The sequence below is a fragment of the Oryctolagus cuniculus genome, chromosome 14, assembly GCF_051225735.1.
Source record: "Oryctolagus cuniculus isolate XC-2025 breed Fujian yellow rabbit chromosome 14, ASM5122573v1, whole genome shotgun sequence".
Classification (NCBI taxonomy): domain Eukaryota; kingdom Metazoa; phylum Chordata; class Mammalia; order Lagomorpha; family Leporidae; genus Oryctolagus; species Oryctolagus cuniculus.
The window spans coordinates 59,699,718-59,715,561 of NC_142880.1; the positions used below are offsets into that span (position 1 = coordinate 59,699,718).

General features: G+C 43.1%; 2 pseudogenes; one reads left to right on the forward strand and one right to left on the reverse strand.

Annotated features, from left to right (window-relative positions):
- Window positions 1-10,288: 10,288 nt before the first annotated feature.
- On the reverse strand, window positions 10,289-11,004 carry LOC138845153 (kelch-like protein 26; annotated as a pseudogene).
- Window positions 11,005-11,087: 83 nt separating this feature from the next.
- Window positions 11,088-11,842, forward strand: LOC127492833 (cyclin-Y-like protein 1 pseudogene; annotated as a pseudogene).
- Window positions 11,843-15,844: the final 4,002 nt, after the last annotated feature.

Genomic DNA, 15,844 nt, shown 5'->3' on the forward strand with positions numbered 1-15,844 from the left:
TTTGTTAGTTCCTGTTTAATATTGTCATGTGTAAAGTCAACGTTGTCAGTTTGTGTAAGTGAAGCTAATTTGCATACAGGAGTCCTCACAGTAATAAAAGATGGGATCTTTGATCACAGGAAGCATTTTAAAAACATCTTTAAATTTGTATCTCTAAATGTCTTAAGATTTACATTTGATAAATGTGTTACTAATGTTTATAGGTACCATATTTAAGCCAGACTTTGCACTCAAATGAATCAGGAAATTGTGGTGTAACTTAACTTCATAATTCATTCTGAGTTTTTCTGTTTTTTAAAAAATTACAAAGTTGGGCCAGGTACCAGCATCCCATATGGGTGCTGGGTTCTAGTCCCGGTTGTTCCTCTTCCAGTCCAGCTCTCTGCTGTGGCCCGGGAGGGCAGCGGAGGATGTCCCAAGTGCTTGGGTCTCTGTACCCACATGGGAGACCAGGAAGAAGCTCCTGGCTTCGGATCAGCGCAGCGCTGGCCATAGCGGCCATTAGAGTGAACCAACGGAAGGCAGACAGAAAGGTCTAACTCTATCAATAAAAAATTTTAAAGTCACTAAACTGTTTAGTCCAAAGACCAATAGCTATGGCTTGAATGGCTTTAGTACCTGTCTTACACTTAAAGCAACTAATGGCGTATGTGGTTAATAATTTCCCTCGAACCATTTAAAAAATAAAAAAGCTTTATAGATCTTATGCTATGAAAGTAAGTTCTGAGAACTTAAGATTAACCTCCTTATCTAACACCTACATTAGAATTACAGGAACTACTCTAAGTGCTTTTAGAATTGTGCCTTATTTCTAGTTGCCTTTTTTTTTTTTTTTTTTTTTTTTTTTCCTCTGGGAGGCAGGGATTTTTATTTGCTGCTCTGTCCTGGCTTACTACTTGAAAGAACCAGATTGATGAGCCTCTATTGAGCAGCTGAGCTATTCAGAGTTCCATGATCTTGGGACTAAAATATGCAGAAACAGTTTGAAAACAGTAACAACATACTCACAAGTCCCTGTCTTAGCGGGTTTTGTGAGGTAAAGAAGTGAAACTCCCCAAATCATGAAGGAAGTGATGACCAGGACAGAAAATTCTGGAAACAACTTGAAATACCAGGAAGATCAAGGCTTGTCAAGGGCACTGAGCAGCAATGTCAGAGTATAGGCAAGTGAAAAGGGTGAATTTACCTAAAACACTGGGCTGAACTCTGACTTCAATCCTTTGATAATGTATGCCCACTAATTGTCCTCCTGCACTGTCAGTGCTTCTCAAAATAAGCAGGCTGAGGGGTGAGTGTTTGGCACAGCAGTTAAGTAGCTGCTTGGGGTACCCACATCCCGTATTGGAGTGCCTGATCTGAGTTCTGGCTCCACTGCTTCCTATCCAGCTTCGTGCTAATGTGCAGCCTAAGGGGCAGCCACTGATGGCTCAAGTACTTGGGTCACTTGTGTGAGACCTGGATGGAGTATCCAACTCCTGGAGTCAGCAGTTCCCGGCTGTGGCTGTGATGGCATTTGGAGAGGGAATTAGCAGGTGGAAGGTCTCTCTGCCTTTCCCATGAAGTGAGAAGGCATACTCTTCTTAAATTAATGGAAAGGTGATCCAGGCTGATTCTGTAGGTCTAGACTGGGACCCAAGAGGTTGCATCTAACAAGCTCCAGTTTATGTTGAGTAGACGGCTCTCCTTTCCCACTGACTTTGCTTATTCTCTCTTATCTTAAAAGTAGTGATAAGCTTATAAGGAAAGCCACCTCTTCTTGACTCCCGCCTCCCAGGTGGCCACATTTAGCCCAGTGCTCCTGTTTCTAAATACTAGGAACTATCTTAAATATTCACTTCTAGAACTCCCCTCTATTGACTGTTTTGAAAAATTAGTTTATTTCACACTCCATTTTCTCCCTCCATCCTTCTAAAGGTAAATCTCAAACTTGTTAAATCAATGTTGTCTTCGTTATTATATGCCTGTAAATATTTTTAATTTACTTGACAGGTAGAGTTATAGACAGAAAGGTCTTCCTTCCATTGGTTCACTCCCCAAATGGCTGCTACAGCCAGTGCTGCACCAATCCGAAGCCAGGAGCCAGCTACTACTTCCTGGTCTCCCATGCAGGTACAGGGGCCCAAGTATTTGGGCCATCCTCCACTGCCCTCCTGGGCCACAGCAGAGAGCTGGACTGGAAGAGGAGCAACCAGGACTAGAACCCGGCGCCCATATGGGATGCTGGTGCTGCAGGTGAAGGATTAACCAGGTGAGCCCCTGTAAATATTACTCTTATTACAAGCCAAATAGGAGTCTGATTCGAGTTTCTCTGGTGTACTTTTTATGTGTGCTATTAGTATCTATCTGGTGATTTACTCCCTAAGATGCATGCTGTAACCAGGGATGGGCCAGGCTGAAGCAAGGAACCAGGAATTCAACATGGGTATCCCACATGGCTGGCAATGACCCAAGTACCTGATGCATTATTTGCCACCTCCCTAGGTGTGCATTAGCAGGAAGCTGGATGGGAAGTGGAGCCAGGACTTGAACTCGGGTACTTTGATACGAAGTGCAGGTGTCCCAAGTAGTATCTTAAGTCCCACAGCAAATGCCCACCCCTAAAGTCTTTTCTTTCAGTATCCAACTTGAACAGCTCTGTTTTCTATCTTCATTACGGTTTGCCCTGCAGTCAAACCTGACAATTCACTGATTTCATTTTCCTTCCAAGACAAATTCTTCATAGAATTCTCCAACCTCCTGCTCCCTCCCCTCTCCTATGTTGATCCTTTTCCTTCATGCTAATAGACCAGGAGCTTCTCCAAGGAGGCATGGGGTGCTTTTTTTCTGATACTCAGCAAGTATCAGTACTTTATTTGGTATAGAAATCTTGTTTGAAAGGAATTATTTTTCCTCAGTATTTGGAAAATGTTGCTCCTGCTGTCTGCCTTCTAATGTTTGAGAAATTCATTGTTACCCCTAATCTTTTATGTTACCTTTTTCCTCCAAAACGTTTGTATCTTTTATTTCTGACCTTAATGCTCTGAAATTTCATGCTGACTTTGTAAGCCCTTTGCCTTCCATCGTGGTGAGCAGTCGTTGTGTTTAGGCTTTGATGATCTCCTGGTCCTTAATGGGCCTTCCATTACTTAAATGTTCTACTTTGAGGGAGATTTCCTTCACTTTTTCTCATTGTTCTGTTAAACCATCTTGTTTTTGTTGCTTGGGTTGTATTTCTTATCTGAAGGCATTCATTTAGTTTTCTGTTTTAGTCTGTATTTCATGTGATAAGTCTCACTGATTTAGATGTTACCTAACTTCCTCTGCTACCTCATTCATTTTTTTTTTAAGATTGATTGATTTGAAAGGCAGAGCTACAGAGAGGCAGAGAAAGTCTTCCGATGGTTCGCTCCCCAAATGGCCAAAACTACCGAAGCTGTGCCAATCTGAAGCCAGGAACATCTTTCGGGTCCCCTCTGAGTGCAGGGGCCCAAGGACTTGGACCAACTTCTGCTTTCTCAGGCCATAGCAGAGCGCTAGATTGGAAGTGGAGTAGCCAGGACTTGAACCGGTGCCCATATGGGATGCCGGCACTGCAGGCAGTGACTTTACCTGCTATGCCACAGTGCTGTCTGATTCACTTCCAATGGTTAGGTGGTTTGGAGTTAGAGATGTCTCCTAGTATGTCAGATTGCAGAGAAACTTCTTACTTCCTCTACTCAGACTTCATTGAGAGACACAGTGTGCCCTAGGAACACTCATGAGATAGATCTGGCCACTGAGGTAAGAGTGTAAATCTGTGATTGTGCCTTCTTGGAAAGCTTAATAGAGGAAAGACTTTTTGCCATTTCCCTGTCCTTCTTGCCTCAACTTTCTTTCTCTGATCTGAAGGCAGCCATCTTGCAACCATGAGGTGACCATGTTAGTAGTAGAGAACAGAATGGTAGAAGGAGCTTAGGTCATCGATAATGGGGCTGGACCCTCTGAACCTGCCTGGACTGCCCAATTCTGGTTTTCTTACATGACTGAAATAAACCCTCATTTGATTAAATTACAATGGTCAGCTTTGTGGTATCTTACGTCTAAAGCAATTCCTAACTCAGTTTCTGTCTGGTTGGACATAAATAGCTACTCTTAATTACTGATTTTTATTTGATATGAAGAAAGAAAAGCAAAGAGCCCCAATCACCTAGTCTACTCCCCAAATGCCTGGGAGCCAAGAACTCAATACAAGTCTCCTACTAGGGATAAGGGGACTCAACTACTTGAGCCATCACTGCTGGCTCCCAGGATGTGCATGAGCAGGAAGCTGGGCTCAGGAGCAGAACTGGAGCTTGAGCCCAGGTGCTCCAACGTGGGATATAGCTGTCCCAAGTGGTGTCAACAGTTGGAACAAGTGCCTACCCCTGTCTAGTTTTTTAATTCCTATATTCCTCCACTGAGCATTTTCTGTCCCTGGCTCCTTTGCTTCTCTTCCTCACTAAACCTTGAGTTCCATGGCTTTATCTTTTGCACACCTATTAGAGCAACACTCTCAATTCCATGCACCTTTATCCTACTTGATCAAGTGGACAAATAGAGGCCAGCACTGTCAAAGTGGGTTAAAACCCTGGCATGCAACACCTGCATCCCATATCATTGCTGATTCGAGTCCCGGCTGCTCAACTTCCCTGCTAATGTGCCTGGGAAAGCATCAGAGGATGGCCCAAGTCCTTGCACCCCTGCACTTGTGTGGGAGACCTGGAAGAAGTTCCTGGCTCCTGACTTTAGCCTGATCCAGCTCTGACTGTTATAGCAATTTGGGGAGTGAACCAGCAAAAGGAAGACCTCTGTCTTTCAAATAAATCTTTAAAAAGTTCATAAACTCAACTGTTTTTGGACCTCCAAAACTTCAACCTTTGCTTCTCAAGAGCTCCAGTAGGATGACTGGTCTTAAAAGAAAGGTCTCATTCACTGAAGGGAACTAGGGAATCACCAGTGTTGATTTCCAGATTTCATAGGAGTAGGAGCAGAGTCAGGGAATTAGAATGAAGGAGGGACAGGAAGTGTGAGGTGACACTGGAAAATACAAAGCTATGTGCTTTCTACGAGCTTTTAGACACTCAATTTGGGAAAGATGTAGGGGATTTAAGGAAAGCAGAGAAAGTTTTTGAGGGACTACATAATCTTCAATGGTTGTCCCCTTTACATCATCAACTTCTTCCCTAATTACCTTAAAACTACTGATGTCTTTCCTGTTCCACTGTTTTCTGTGTCCTGGATATTCTGACTTCACTACCCACCCACAGCATTCAAATGATGCTTGCCAGAGACCAAAAAGACCCTCTCTGCTCTAAGTTGCATTTGACATCTCTAGGAATTCATGTTCCCGGTTGGGGGAGGGTAGACAAAACCTTGGGATTGATCCAGATATGGAACCAGTGCTGCTCTAGGACATGGTCAAGGTAGATAGGATCCCTGCCCACACATTTTACAGTCAACTAGCAAGAGAGGGAGAAATCAAGTATTTTTGAGGCATATTTTGCAGAAGGGACACAAGGTATAAAGGAAGCACACAGTCCAGGAACCATGGAAGGCAGGTCAGGAAGGAAAGAGGGTGATACAGGTAAGGGCACGGTGACGAGGAGGCAAGAATAATGTGGAATTGAGGGTGGAATGACCGTGATGAAGGAAAGGAATCAAGAGGTGAGTGAGTGAGGGGTGGCACTGTCCTCAGGAGGATGCATAATTAGGTCAGATACACAACCCCTTATGTGAAGTGCTGGGTAACTGTTGCCTTGGGAAATTAAGTCATGATTCCTATAGGTCCATAAAGAGATTCATTCTGGGAAAGACTTAGGTAGACCAGTATTTAAGGTATGACTTCCTGGAGTTTAACATCTCAAAACTGTTATGTGTCTCCAGTGATACTAGAACTTTAACAAAGGAGACTGACCTCTTGCCCCTCTGGGAAAGCCTGATCCATGGATATGTGCTGTTAGAAAACATTTAAGGCTATTTTACCTCCAGGCAGCAGAGGGCAGTCTCACCTTATCCAATTTGACAGCTCAGTTTATTCAAATTTAATGTTAGCCTGAATTTCAAAGGGAGCTTCTTCTGTTTCATCCATGGTTCATGCCAGGTTTAACTCCATTATTGCAGAAAATTAGCCTTGAAAATTATTCAGATGAAGTGCCCGTTGATGCTACAAACATTTTCTGAGATGTCCATTCATTGGAGCCTTAAGGAATCCAACAATATCATTACATTACGATTACATCTTGAAACATGGCCTTATACCAGTCACTTTCTTAGCTGCCTCTCATCTTAACCAATAATGGAAAGAAAAGAACCTGGAGAACCACACTGGAGATGCCCATACCAGGGAGCCACAAACTCTACAGAATAAAGACCTGTGCTAGACTGGCTGTAACAGAATATAAGGGAATAATTGTCAGCAGTGGGGCCTGTCAACAGAGTGAATTCCCCAGAGCCAGAGAGCCCTGACACTTCAGATGTGCCAGCAGAAACGGCATGTGCTAGGTCACATGGTGGAGTGCTGCTCCCCTCCCACAGTGTTCTCTCAAAACGTTCACCAGAATCACACGGTGCTGCAAGTGTGCTGGCAGGCTCCAAGGTCTCTATTGAATATTAAAGATTTATTTATTTGATTTGATAGGTAGAGTTAAAGAGGGGGAGAGACAGATATTCCGTCTGCTGGTTCACTCCTCAAATGGCCACAACAGTCAAGGCTGGACCAGGCTGAAACCAGGAGCTTCTTGCAAGTTTTGCATGTGGGTGCAGGGGCCCAAACACTTGGGCCATCTTCTGCTGCTTTCCCAGACACATCGGTAGGGAGCTGGATCAGAAGCTGAGCAGCCGGGACTCAAACCAGTGCCCATATGGGATGCCAGCATGCAGGCGATGGCTTAACCCAGTGTGCCACAGCACCGTCTCCCACATAATGCACCCCCCCCCTCTTTTTTTTGACAGGCAGAGTGGACAGTGAGAGACAGAGAAAGGTCTTCCTTTTGCCATTGGTTCACCCTCTAAGGGCTGCCATGGCTGGTGTGCTGCAGCCAGCACACCACGCTGATCCGAAGCCAGGAGCCAGGTGCTTCTCCTGGTCTCCCATGCGGGTGCAGGGCCCAAGAATTTGGGCCATCCTCCACTGCACTCCTGGGCCACAGCAGAGAGCTGGCCTGGAAGAGGGCCAACTGGGACAGAATCCGGCGCCATGACCGGGACTAGAACCCGGTGTGCCTGTGCCGCAGATGGAGGATTAGCCTATTGAGCTGCAGCGCTGGCCCACATAATGCTTTTGCACACTGAATTTTAAGAACCATTTTCCAGGGTCCCAGTAAGTCATTGGGTGATTGGTTAGAAGATAAATCCCAGGCCCAGCATTGTGGCATAGCAGGAAAAGCCACCACCTGTGATGTTGGCATCCTATATGGATGCTGATATTAGTCCCGGCTGCTTAATACAAGTTCCTTTAGAAAATGGAGTGGGGCTGGGGCCTAGTGATTACAATGCCAGTGGAAGTGCCTGCATCCTTAATTGAAGTGCTTGATTTCACATCATGACTGCTCTCTGGATTCCAGCCTCCTGCTAACGTGTTCCTTGGGAGACAGCAGGTGATAAAAGTGGTCCCTGCACCTGTGTAGGAGGCCTGAGTTGAGTTCCTGGCTCCCAGTTTTGGCCCCAGAAGGGGGCTGTTGCAGTCATTTGGAGAGTGAACCAGCAGAAGGGAGTTTGAGCGTAAGTGTGTGTGTTGTGTCTGCTTCCCAAATAAGAAAGACATTAAAAAAAAAAAAAAAAAAAACAGAAAATATAAATAAGGAATTAAAGTTCTATAGCATAGCAAATACATATTATATATGTGTATATATAGTTTTTCTTCCTAACACTTGTTGAACTCTTAACTTTATACTCATGAGATTAACCCTACACTAAGTAAACTGAAAATAAATCATTGTAAAAAACAAGAATGGGAATAGAACAGGGAGGAGGAGGAAGTGGGAGAGTGTGAGCAGATGAAGGGTAGGGTTGAGAGTACTACTATGTTCCTGAATCTGTATACATGAAGTTTGTATACCTTAAATAAAAATTTAAAAAATTAAAACTTAAACTCACATGTACATATTCTTATGTATCCAGCCACCCTTTTAGACTTATAGATAGGATTATCTGATATTAATAGTTTAGTTACCCGATTTTTCATGATCAACGTATATTTAAAATACTATTTTCAGGCCTACAGAACAGTTCAAATGTGATTATAGCACAGTAAATTAAAATTCATGTGCTTGAGCATTTAATTTTCTAGACTTTAAAATTATAAATAGCAAAGTTGATCTCATAGAAGTTGAATGTAGAATAACGGTCACCAGAGGCTGGGGAGAGTAGAGAAGGGTAGGGATGGCAAAAGGTTGGCCAATGGGTGCCAAGTTAGAAATTCTCTTATTCTGTTGCACAGTAGGATCACTACAGATAATGACAAAATATTGTATATTTCCAAAAAATTAGAAGAAAGGGTTTTAATATTTACACAATAAAGATATGCTTATGCTGATTTGATTATATAATACATACATTTGTCAAAACATCATATGGTACTCTGTAAGTGTATACAGTTTTGGGTCAAAATATGGAATCTACATATCAACTATAGTAATAAAAAATCCTTGATGAAAAAATACAAATATAGTTCTAGATGGGAATTTTGAACCAACTTGTGCTAATTCTTTTTGAGACAGTTGATTGAGTGTTTAAAAAGTTGGAAAGGAAATTAACTTTGTAGGCCAATACAACTCAAGGAAAGAGGGAAGAAGTTGGAATTTCAGACTGAATGGAAAGTACATCTTTGTTTAGGTTACGATGTCCTCATGCTCCCAATACTTGTAAAGCAAGACTTTTATTCCATTACACAGAGGAGCCAGTACTGAAACTAGCAAAAAAAAAAAAAAAAAAAAAAAAAGAAAGGTTGTCCTTGATTATTCTGTCCTAGGATGGATAAAATCCACTCTACAGACAGAGATGGGAAACTTTGGGAAAAGGACTAAATGTACCAAACACAGCATTGAAAAACCACTCCTTCGTGGAAGTGTGCTCTTAAAAGAATGGGGTAGTAACTCCGGTAGCTGAATTATTAGGCTGCTGCTATCCACACCCTCTCCTTAAATAGGGTGGAAGTATAGTTGTGTTTGATTCAACAACAAAATGAAAATCTTTCACCCCTTTAACAGAAACATTGCCATGGCTAAGTCCCGGCAGGGAATAAAATGTGAAATCACGGGGCCGGCACTCTGGTGTAGCAGGTAAAGCCTCCACCTGCAGTGCCAGCATCCCATATAGGCACCTGTTCCAAGTGGCTGCTCCACTTCCCATCCAGCTCTCTGCTACGGCCTGGAAAAGCAGTAGAAGATGGTCCAAGTCCTTGGGCCCCTGCACCCAGATGGACGACCTGGCTCGTGGCTTTGGATTGGTGCAGCTCTGGCCATTGCGGTCATCTGGGGAGTGAACCAACGGATGGAAGACCTCTCCCTCTTTCCTTCTCCCTCTCCTTTTCTCTGTATAACTCTTTCAAATAAATCAATCTTAAAAAAGAAATCACACATACTTCGAGTTTCTCCCGAGGTATGCCAAACTCCCACATATACTCTATCTGTTCTCATCTCAATGTTAGGTCACTATACTCTTTCAGACAGTTTCCAGCAAGATGCACAATACTCTTCTATAGAAAGGGGAGGGTTGCGGGTGGGAGGGAAGTTATGGGGGCGGGTGGAGCCATTGTAATCCATAAGCTGTACTTCTGAAATTTATATTCATTAAATAAAAGTTAAAAAAATTTAAAACAAAAGAAAGACCTTGGGTTCACTCACATTCTGTTAAATTCAATCTACTTCACTTCTTCTAACTCAGTTCTGGTATACCAACCCTGCTGCACTGAAAGTCAGATGAATCTCTTTCCCAAGACACCAAAGTTTGGACAGGGCCCTCTTTTCCTCCAGAATGGAATGGGAGATATGAGAAATGCACACGTGTGTGAGTGTATCTCCTAAGCACATGGTCAGTTAAATGACAACAAAGTGCTTCACACTGAAGAGGGAGAGGTGATCTGGTCTGTCATATCCATACAATGTGCATTCTCTTCCCTTGAGTGTGTTACACACCCTACCAGCTACCAATGCAAGGGGCAGTATATGTCAAATAAGTACAAAATAAGTCAAATTATAGGCACCACTTGTGCCTGTAATTAACTCTTCATAAATCAAGAATGACATTCTGGAAACAATCCTTGACTCTTGCACACTGTCCTGTGGACTGGTCACTAGCCCTGGAGGATGTCCGACAATGGTAACTTCTCTCAGAGAACACACACACCAGCATCACAGTGCTGAATGCCCACAGATGTCACGACTTCCCAGCTATCAGTGACAAGATCATAGTATCCAATGCTGCTCATCAGGGAATTCCCATGGTATCCTGCAATTGCACAGAGCTTCCCCTGAAGCACTGTGGTCCCTGTATAGTATTGTGGATTGATCATACTAGTGATAGTTGCCCAGAAGTCAGTTTGAATATTATATGCTTCAACAAAGGAAGGGTGAGCTCTGCCTTCACATCTCCCAACCACATAAACTTGGTCAGGCAGTAGAGCTATTCCAGCTCCAGAATGCTCAGTGCCTAGTGGTACAACATCAGTTATGGTAGTTATACCAACCCAGTGCCCTGTGCAAGGATCATTCTCAACTGAGTTTAAGATATTCACATCAATGCATCCTCCTAGACAATAGATCACTCCACTGGCCACTATCAAACCAACACCCCTCTGGGCTGCTGCATATCTCCCAGCATGCTCCACTGGTCAACTTTTGGACCATATTACTCTATAACATTATGATACCTGTTCCATTCAAAGCCCCCAGAGACAAAGGTCCTATCTCCTGGGGTTTTGGCTCCAGCAAGGCCTCACTGGACATTCACAGAGGCCACAAAATACCAGGACCCATTCTGGTCTGCTAAATAGTCTAGACATTTAACTGAACTCAGGAGGGAGCAGAATAGCCTGGGGCTGCAGGTGCAGACCACGCCATTGTTGGGGGAGGGAGCGGCTGCGAAGGCACCCCATGGGGAACATGCTGACCCATTGCAGGTCCTCAAGTGCCAGCCCCAAGTTGGGCCAGCATGTGGGGCTGGTAGAACCGGAATACGAGTCTGAAATCTGAGGTGGCAGCTGGCACCTGCTGTTGCGGAGCCCACCAAGTTGGATTTCGGAGCCTGCGAGGGCCACCACCGCAGCACAGCAGCGACTGGGAGATACCCGAAGGTCTGGCTTTGGAATCAAGCCCTTCTGACCATCTGAGGGCAAGCACAATTTTCCTGAGCAAATCTCAAATGGATGTGTGACCTTAGCAATATATTACCACATGAAGAACAGAGATGCAAATAGATCCCTGGATATTTTTGATGAGAAATCACATCCACTCACATGAGAGAAGGTTCCGGAGGAGTACTTTAACTGAACACCAATTTATTTACACATTTGTTCAAACTCTTTTCAGTGCTGTACAGCTCACAGCTGAAGGTGCAGTAGTCACTTTGGAATGAAACATAACGGCACTTTTTGGGGCTGGTTCAGTTTAATATTAATGTTCCTGCCAGTGTTTATGCCAAATACTGCTTTGACCTTCACTCCTTAGCAGATTACAACAATCTGAATTTTCTGTTTCCTCTTCTCAGCAAGGAAAGAGCCCAGAGCCTGGAGGCCATTTACAGACTGTGTGAAGACAAATACAAAGACTTGTGTAGAGCTGATGTGAGAGGATCTTTCGGTGCCGATAATTTCATTGGCATTCAGCACTCTAATGCCATCCTCTCTTAAAGGGAGTAATGGGGGAGAGGCGCTGTTTCAAACATCCTGAATCCATCATCTACAAGGACTGGAGAATTGTCACCTCTCCCACTCAAAAACCAGCAAAGTTAGTATGTTTAAAAAAAAAAAAACAACTTTCATTTAATAAATGTAAATTTGAGGCCGGCGCCGCGGCTCACTAGGATAATCCTCCGCCTAGCGGTGCCGGCACACCGGGTTCTAGTCCCGGTCGGGGCGCCGGATTCTGTCCCGGTTGCCCTTCTTCCAGGCCAGCTCTCTGCTGTGGCAGGGAGTGCAGTGGAGGATGGCCCAAGTGCTTGGGCCCTGCACTCCATGGGAGACCAGGATAAGCACCTGGCTCCTCCCATCGGATCAGCGCGGTGCGCCGGCCACAGTGCGCTGGCCGCGGCAGCCATTGGAGGGTGAACCAACGGCAAAGGAAGACCTTTCTCTCTGTCTCTCTTTCACTGTCCACTCTGCCTGTCAAAAAATAAAAATAAAATAAATAAAAATAAAAAATAAATGTAAATTTGAAGGTACAACTTTTGGATTATAGCGGCTTTTCCCCCCATAACCACTCTCCCACCCACCAACCATCCCATCTACTCCCTTTCCCATCCCATTCTTCATTATGATTCATTTTTAATTATCATTATATATAGAAGATCAACTTAGTATACACTAAGTAAATATTTCAACAGTTTACACTCACAGACACACAAAGTATAAAATACTGTTTGAGTACTAGTTATAGCATTAATTCACATTGTACAACACATTAAGGACAGAGATCCTACATGGGGAGTAAGTGCACAGTGACTGTCATTATTAACAATTGACACTCTTATTTCTGACAGCAGTAATCACCCTAGGCTCTTGTCATTGATTGCCAAGGCTATGGAAGCCTTTTGAGTTCACCAACTCTGACCTCATTAAGACAAGGCCATAATCAAAGTGGAAGTTCTCGCCTCCCTTCAGAGAAAGGTACCTCCTTCTTTGATGGCCTGTTCTTTCCACTGGGATATCACTCAGAGATCTTTCATTTAGGTCATTTTTTTGGCCACAGTGTCTTGGCTTTCCATGCCTGAGAAATTCTCATGGGCTTTTTAGCCAGATCCAAATGCCTTGAGGGCTGATTCTGAGGCCAGAGTGCTCTTTAGGGCATTTGCCATTCTATGAGTCTGCTGTGTATCCCGCTCCCCATGTTAGAATTTAAAAGAGGAGAACAATCCATCAGTTAGAATTAGCAGATAGTAGTCTTGTTAACATGATCTCTGACACTTAATCCTATCATTATGATCGATTATGAACTGAAATTGTTCACTTTGACTAGTGAGATGGCATTGGTACATGCCACCTTGATGGGATTGAATTGTAATCCCCTGGCACGTTTCTAACTCTACCATTAGGGACAAGTCTGATTGAGCATGTGCCGAACTGTACATCTCCTCCTTCTTATTCCCACTCTTATATTTAACAAGGATCACTTTTCAGTTAAATTTAAACACCTAAGAATAACTGTGTTAATTAAAGAGTTCAACCAATGGTATTAAGCAGGACAAAAAATACTAAAAGGGATAAAGTATTAAGTTGTTCCTCGACAGTCAGGGAAAGGGCTGATCACATCACCGTTTCTCATAGTGTCCATTTGACTTTAACAGGTTTCCTTTTTGGTGCTCAGTTAGTTGTCACCGATCAGGGAGAACATAGGATATTTGTCCCTTTGGGATTGGCTTAATTCACTCAGCATGGTGTTTTCCAGAATCCTCCATTTTGGTGCAAATGACTGGATTTCATTTTTTTTACTGCTGTATAGTATTCCATAGAGTACATGTCCCATAATTTCTTTATGCAGTCTACTGTTGATGGGCATTTAGGTTGATTCCAGGTCTTAGCTATTGTGAATTGAGCTGCAATAAACATTGAGGTGCAGACAGCTTTTTTGTTTGCCAATTTAAATTCCTTTGGGTAAATTCCAAGGAGTGGGATGGCTGGGTTGTATGGTAGGGTTATCTTCAGGTTTCTGAGGAATCTCCAGACTGACTTCCATAGTGGCTTTACCAGTTTGCATTCCCACCAACAGTGGGTTAGTGTCCCTTTATCCCCACATCCTCGCCAGCATCTGTTGTTGGTAGATTTTGAATGTGAGCCATTCTAACTGGGGTGAGGTGAAACCTCATTGTGGTTTTGATTTGCATTTCCCTGATTGCTAGTGATCTTGAACATTTTTTCATGTGCCTGTTGGCCATTTGGATTTCCTCTTTTGAAAAATGTCTATTGAGGTCCTTGGCCCATCTCTTAAGTGGGTTGTTTTGTTGTTGTGGAGTTTCTTGATTGCTTTGTAGATTCTGGTTATCAACCCTTTATCTGTAGCAGAGTTTGCAAATATTTTTTCCCATTCTGTTGGTTGCCTCTTCACTTTCCTGTTTCTTTTACAGCAGTACAGAAACTTCAATTTGATGCAATCCCAATTGTTAACTTTGGCTTTGACTGCCTGTGCCTCTGGGGTCTTTTCCAAGAAGTCTTTGCCTGTGCCTATATCTTGCAGGGTTTCTCTGATGTTCTCTAACAATTTGATGGTGTCGGGTCATAGATTTAGGTCTTTAATCCATGTTGAGTGGATTTTTGTGTAAGGTATAAGGAAGGGGTCTTGCTTCATACTTCTGCATGTAGAAATCCAGTTTTCCCAGTTTTCCATTTGTTGAATAGGCAAAGTTAGTATTTTCACCGAAAAGACAGACATGGAATTCAGGAGACTTGTGGACAGTGAGGTGGATTACACTCCATAGGAAAGAATGGATCTGTCGGTCTCTCTGTCTCTGTCTCTCTCTCGGAGCTGTGCTGATCCGAAGCCAGGAGCTGTTTCCGGGTCTCCCTCATGGGTGCATGGGCCCAAGGACTTGTGCCATCTTGTACTGCTTTCCCAGGCCATAGCTGAGAGCTGGATCGGAAAAGGAGCAGCCGAGACTAGAAACGATGCCCAAATGGGATGCCGGAACTTCAAGCCAGGGCTTTAGCCCGCTGCGCCACAGCGCTGGCCTTCTTCTGTTCTTTTTAATGTAAAGGGTTACAAAAACCATTCAAGAAAGGGAAAGCTCCCTACCCCCACACAGATATTTGCTTAATAACTGTGAGCTACATGAGGTTTTTTTTAAATTGTTAAAATTTTTAGACACTACAGACACTAACCCTATAATTTATCTTTTTCCTATTTTTCTTACCCTCTTCCAATATTGCTGCATATGCCTTTAGAATCAATGCAGTATTATCCTTGAAACATGGGACTCTTGCCATCTCAGGAAGCCGCTTAGGAGCAGACTGTAGCATTGTTAGGTACTGAGGGTTCTTCTTGCAATATTGAAGCTGTTCATCATCATTGGCGATCAATTTAAACCAAAAAGTTGCCGGATAACAGTTGTCATTGCTGTTCTTTGCAAGCACTAGGTACTAGCATTTTAGTACATTTGGGATCATAAAGAGAAAGTATCAGTTATTGATAATCTATTTCTGTTGGGGCCATGCTGTGTTTCTCATGAGCTATAACATAATGGTGCTTTTCATCTTCTGATGATTTCCTTATCAAGTAATTGTATTAAAAGATACTTTCCTAACGTCAGCCAACATGATGGTCCAGAAATAACAAGCAGGTAGAAAAATACAAGGTGTTCAGGAAGTTAGTGCAGTTTTAAGCATGTGTGTGTGTATGTGTGTGTGGGAGGAGGCCCTCCAGGACACTGCAGCAGAAGTAGACATGCTACAAACTTAGAACATTGTATTTCTTTTAAACTTAGTTTTTTGAAATTTGGAATGGTAAACTTTTAATTTTAATGTTTTGTTTCAGTCCTATCTTAGATAGCATACATTGACTAAACCCCTCCCCCCCCAAATAGAATTAAAAGTTTAATATTCCAAATTTGCAAACCTAAATAAGTCCAAAAGAAATAACTGAGCTTTCAGGTAATGTGTTGTATGTAAGTTTGTAGCATTTATACTTCTACAGCTATCAAAGCT